This window comes from Tupaia chinensis, unplaced genomic scaffold (assembly GCF_000334495.1).
Source record: "Tupaia chinensis unplaced genomic scaffold, TupChi_1.0 Scaffold000201_1, whole genome shotgun sequence".
Classification (NCBI taxonomy): Eukaryota; Metazoa; Chordata; class Mammalia; order Scandentia; family Tupaiidae; genus Tupaia; species Tupaia belangeri.
This window is the reverse complement of record NW_006159676.1, coordinates 3,516,727-3,522,930: the sequence shown is the minus strand read 5'-3', so window position 1 is coordinate 3,522,930 and position 6,204 is coordinate 3,516,727.

The window sequence follows — 6,204 nt, the reverse complement described above, 5'->3', positions numbered from 1 at the left end:
GGCGGGCGGGGCGCGCCCTTTACCCGCTATGTGCCTGTAACTCCCCCTCGCCCAGACGCCGGCCACCCCTGGGGGACAGAATCGCCCCCCCCCCTATGATTTAAAAACCCCTTCCACCCTTCCGTGCGTGGGAGATGCAGGAAAACTCATTCTCCGAACCAAACATCTGACAGGAGGAAACTGAGGCCCAAGGTCATCGGGAGGTTCGAGGTCAAACCCAGACCTGCAGATGTCAAATCTAAAAGGCTCCCTGCCCCGCCTCCACTTTGCTGTCACCCCTCTCTCCTGGCTCCGTGCATTGCAAGCCGCGGCCTCCGTGAGAAAGAACTTCTTTCGCTGTTATTACAGGAACAGCTAGAGTTAAAACAGGAGGGAGACGTCTGATGGGAACCACATGTGGGCCTCGGAGCTGCGTAACACCTGTTCGTCTTGCATGTGTCAGGCTTCTGGGAAGCATTTTTATTTGGAGGAACGGGTGCTTCTGCACGTGGCGCTGGTAGCTTGCTAGTGCACTTGTGAAAAGTTTTATATCACGGCTTGCAGGACAAAATAAACACGGGCAAGATACTGCTTTCTGATGGACTCGCTTTGTCCTCCCGGAATGAGGTGGTTGGTGTGTACGGTTGGTGTGTACGTTCCCAGTTGGAAACTGGCCCATTCTCAAGATATTCTTTATCTCACCTTAGATAAGCAACATAAACAAGCCCTTCCCGGGCATACTATGGTGCTCTCAAATTTCACATTCAGATGTATAATATCTTAGAAAAAAAAAAAAAACTACATAGAAATAAGCAAGTTATTTTTTAAAGAATTCATTTTGTTACTTTTTTTTTTTTTTCCCTTTCTTTTTGACCAGAGAGGGTTTTTTTTAGAAAGGGAAAGCAAGAAAGCAAGCCACCAGGTCTACAACTCAACCACGGTCAGCCATGTGAGAGTCCAGCACCTTAACCACCACACCACCTGCGGGTCCCAGCAATTTCCTTTGTATGGTTAAGTTATTTTAAGAAAAATGTGGGAAGCTCCTAACACACCTGGTCTGTTGAAATTTTTCAAAAGACACGTGAAGAATGATGGTGTTCTGTAAAGATACTGGTTTGTTTCAGTAGATATAAATGGGCTTATTACATATTTGCAGAATAAATGAATGAGCAGATTATCGAATATATAGAAGCTTGGGGCCAGCCTGTAGCCTGGTGCTTAATGCAGTTGGATCACACATGGCCAACCCTGCAGTTCAAGTCCTAGACCCAGTAGTTTGAGAAACACACTGTGTGTGTGTAGGCCTGAAATCCTAGAAGGAGAAATGGACAAGGAATTAGGGTGTGACCATTCCCCATAGGGGTGCTTGCTTGCTTTCTGGCAAGCACACATGCCCACTGGCACAATTAACAAAAATGGCCGTATATCCACATCCAAACATAGACACAGTTAAGTTCCACAGATTTGGTAGAGGGAGGGCCTCAAACACTTCTTGAGTGAATGAAATATTTTATATAAGTTTTACACATGATACACATAAACACACACAGAAATACATATATAGTGTTATTCCACATTTAACAATATATAAAGGGTGCTTGTGATGGTAAAGATTGAGTCAGCCAGCCACTGAATAAGACTCTTGAAAATGACACCAGCAGGCCAGCAGGTGGTATGATAGTTAAGGTGTTGGACTCCCCAATGGCTGACTAGATCGAGTCCCAGACCCAACAATAAGTAAATAAATGTTAAACACAGAAAGAAAAAGAAAAAATGGTAGCAGCTTCTCTTAGGTCCAAAGTAGATGATGAAGTTCACCTACTCAACCTTCTATTAGAAATTTTAAAAGGGGCTGGGACCAGCAGTTGACGTAATGGCTATGTCACTGGACTCCCATGTAGCAACCTGCGGTTCGAGTCCCAAACCCGGTGGCTTAAACTCATGACGGGCGTGTGGGCGTGCATGCCCAAGATCCCGAGAGGAGAATGGAGAAAAGATTGTGGCGTGGCCATCCCCCCAGAGGGTGATTTCTCGCTTTGTCTCTCTGTCTCTTTCTGATGAGCACACATGCCCTATAGCAAAAACCTCTTAAAAAAAAAAAAAAAAAAACTAAAAAAGAGGAAAAAAATACGTGGTACTTAAAGCGGCTCCACGTAGCCAACTGAGTGGTTGTGTTCCAGACCTGGCAGCTTGAACAACATGTCGGGGGCATATGTGTGTGTGTGTGTACCCAAAATCCCAAGAGGAAAATGGAGAAGGGATTATAGTGTGGCCACCCTCCTTGGAGGGCTGATTTCTCATTTGTCCTAACTCCGTCTCTCTCTCCCTCTGATAAGTGCACATGCCCTATAGCAAAACTTACAAAAATAAAAGCAATTTATTTCAGGAGAAAAATATGGGCAGAGAGTATCCCAACAGGGTCCTGATGCAACAATCCACTCCCAGCCTCAGCCAGTCGCAGACCACGGGCACACGCGTACCCAGTATACTAAGAGAGGTCTCTGGATGGGAAGCTGGATCCTCTTCACGTGGGTAAGCATCTTGTTTGACCGCCATAATGTTCGTGCTCCAGCCAACCTGCTTCAAAGATGAGACACTGGAACAGTTCCTGTTGGTGATGCAAAGCTGGGGTAAGAGCTAAATCCTCTTACTAGGATGGTTCTTTTTCCAATGACAGGCCCCTTAAATTCTTTTTTTTTGGAGAGGTTTTTGCTACAGGGTGCGTGCACTCACCAGAAAGACAGAGAGAGACAGAGAGACAGAAAGCGAGAAATCACCCCCCAGGGGGCATGGCCACACCGCAATCCCTTCTCCTCCATTCTCCTCTCGGGATCTTGGGCACGTACGCACACGCGCCCGGCGTGAGTTTAAGCCACTGGGTCAGGGACTTGAACCACGGTCAACTACGTGGGAGTCCAACGACATAGCCATTACGCCAACTGCTGGTCCCCCTCGGTGTGAATTTCAAGACCCCAGGTCCAGGATTCAAATCGCAGTCAAGCATGTGGGAGTCCAACACCTTCACCACTATACCACCTACTGGCCCTCGAGACGCCGTATCTCTTGTGCTTTAAATGATCTTAGAAAAACCACCTCACATCTGGCCAGCCAATGGTATGGTGGTTAAGGTGGCTGGCTCTTACATGACCAGATGACATGACCAGGTTCAAGTCCTGGACCTGGTGTGTCCTCAGTCCCAAGAGGAGAATGGAGAAGGGACTGCAGCCCTGGGGGGAGCTTTCTCACTTTCCCACACTTCGTCCCTCTAGCTTACAGGAAACTATAAGACAACAGCAACAATTTAAAACACACACACACACACACAAATGTCACCTCATGGCGAGGTAGACTCTGAAGAGGAATTGGAAGACAGGACATGGCTGAGTCCACGGCTGAGTCCACACAGAACGGCTCCCCATCTGCACACGATCAGTCTCCAACAGCGACACCATGTGGTAGCAAGGTGCAACGGCAGGAACACACTCTCCAGACTGGCCATTTTTTACAAATTATTTATTTATTCAATCATATTTGTTATTATTATTTTAGTTTGACCAGAGACAGAGAGAGAAAGGGAAAGTGAGAAAGCGAGCTGCCAGGTCCAGGACTCAAACCATAGTCAGTCATGTGGAAGTCCAAGTGCCTTAACCACCACGCCACCTGCTGGCCCCAGATGGGCAATTTCAAAGAAAGGCTGTTACTGCACTTACTCTAATCAGAGAGAAGAGGGCTCTTGTGGTTCATAGGAAAAATAAACGTGACAAAATCAACCATCCCATCTTTAAAAAAAAAATTATTTAACTTTATTTATTATGATTATTCTTGAATTTGACCAGAGACAGATAGAGAGGGAAAGTGAGAAAGCAAGCCACCGGGTCCAGGATTCAAACCACAGTCAGACATGTCCAGCGCCCTTAACCACCACACTACCTGCTGGCCACCTCAACCACCCCATCTTTTCTTTTTTTTTGGAGAGGCTTTCGCTATAGGGCGCTTGCGCTCGCCAGACAGAGAGAGAGAGACATAGAGACAGAAAGCGAGAAGTCACCCCCCAGGGGGAATGGCCACGCTGCAATCCCTTCTCCTCCATTCTCCTCTCGGGATCTTGGGCACGCACGCACACGCGCCCGGCGTGAGTCTTAAGCCACCGGGTCCGGGACACGAACTGTGGTCGACTACGTGGGAGTCCAGCGACATAGCCATTACGCTAACTGCTGGTTCCCAACCACCCCATCTTAACACACATGTTTGCTTTTCCATTTAGAAGTCTGGTGGGAATTTTTAAAAAACCCATTCTTATCTACAAACTCGTTCAACCATATCAATGATCTCAGAAGCACACAGAGACGGATTTCAGAGTTCTGGCTGGCTTTACAGGAAGTCCCGTTTACTCTAAAACTGAAACTTACCTTAACTGCCTTTAACTAGCCCTGCAGTGGACGGTGCTTTCAGAAAGGGCTTCAAAGGGCCAGCCCTGGGGATTGAGGTGGGTGGTTCGGAAATGTCTGACTTCGGACCAGCAGTTGGCGTAATGGCTATGCCGCTGGACTCCCACGTAGTCGACCGCGGTTCGAGTCCCGGACCCGGTGGCTTAAACTCACGCCGGGTGCCTGTGCGTGCATGTCCAAGATCCCGAGAGGAGAATGGAGGAGAAGGGATTGCGGTGTGGTCATCCCTCCTGGGGGGTGATTTCTTGCTTTCTGTCTCTCTGTCTCTGTCTGTCCCTGGCGAGTGCATGTGCCCTACAGCAAAAACCTCTCCAAAAAGAAAAAAAGAAAAAAAATGTCTGACCACATAGTTTGGGTCCCAGAACTGGCGCCTAAAAATCACACTGGGCATGTGTGCATGCGAGGTGTGCAAAGTCACCCTGTGAGGTGACTTCTCGCTTTCCTGAAACCCCCTCTCTCTTTCTCTCTCTCTCTGGCAACTATTCATACTCTTTATGGCAAAAAAAAAAGCTAAAGAAAAGGGACCAGCAGTTGGTGTAATGGCTATGTCACTGGACTCCCATGTAGTCAACCGTGGTTCAGGTCTCGGACCCGGTAGCTTAAACTCACACCAGGCGCGTGTGCGTGCATGCCCAAGATCCCGAGAGGAGAATGGAGGAGAAGGGATTGCGGTGTGGCCATCCCCCCTGGGGGGTGATTTCTTGCTTTCTGTCTCTTTGTCTCTCTCTGTCTTTCTGGCAAGCACACGCACCCTATAGCAAAAAAAATGAAAACAAAACAAAAAAAGCCTTGCTAATTAAAACAATTTTAAAAAGTATGACAGTTACTAAGTGGCCCAGCAATGCCACTCCAAGGAATCTCCCCAAGAAAACTGAAAACATACACTCACACAAAGAATTATCCATGTCAATGTACAGAGCAGCCATTCATAATAGCTACAAAGTGGAAAGAACCCAAATGTCCATCAACAGATGGGTGAAAAACAGAACGCATATTCAAACAATAGAGTATTATTTAGCCAGGGCCAGTCAGTGGCACAGTGGTGAAGGTGGCTGGATCCCCCTCATGGCCAACTGTGTGGTTCGATTCCCAGATCCACCAGCTTGAAAAATACACTGGGCACGGGGCCAGGAGGTGGTGGAGTGGTTAAGGCACTTGACTTCCACATGGCTGACTCAGGTTCAAGTCTCAGACCTGGTGGCTTGAAAACATGACAGGTACATGTGCATGCATGCCCAAAGTCCCAGAAGGGGAATGGAGGAGAAGGAACTGCAGCATGGCCATCCCCCTAAGGTTGATTTCCGCTTTCCCTCTTTCTCTGTCTGTCTGTCTTTCTTTTTTTTGGGAGAGGTTTTGCTCTAGGGCGCGTGTGCTCGCAAGACAGACAGAGAGAGACAGAGAGACCGAAAGCGAGAAATCTCCTCCCCAGGGGGGATGGCCACGCCGCAATCCCTTCTCCTCCATTCTCCTCTTGGGATCTTGGGTACGCACGCACACATGCCCAGCCTGAGTTTCAGACACCAGGTCCGGGACTCGAACTGCAGTTGACTACATGGGAGTTCAGCGACATAGCCATTACGCTAACTGCTGGTCCCTCATCTATGGTTTTCAAGGCACCATGCAGCAGGCGGCATGTTTAAGGTGCTGGGACCCCCACATGGCCTACCATGGTTCAAATCCTGGACTTGGTGGCTTGCTTTCTCATTTCCTCTCTCTTTCTCTGGTGAGTGCACATGCCCTGCAGCAAATTAAAAATAAATAAATAAATAAATATATT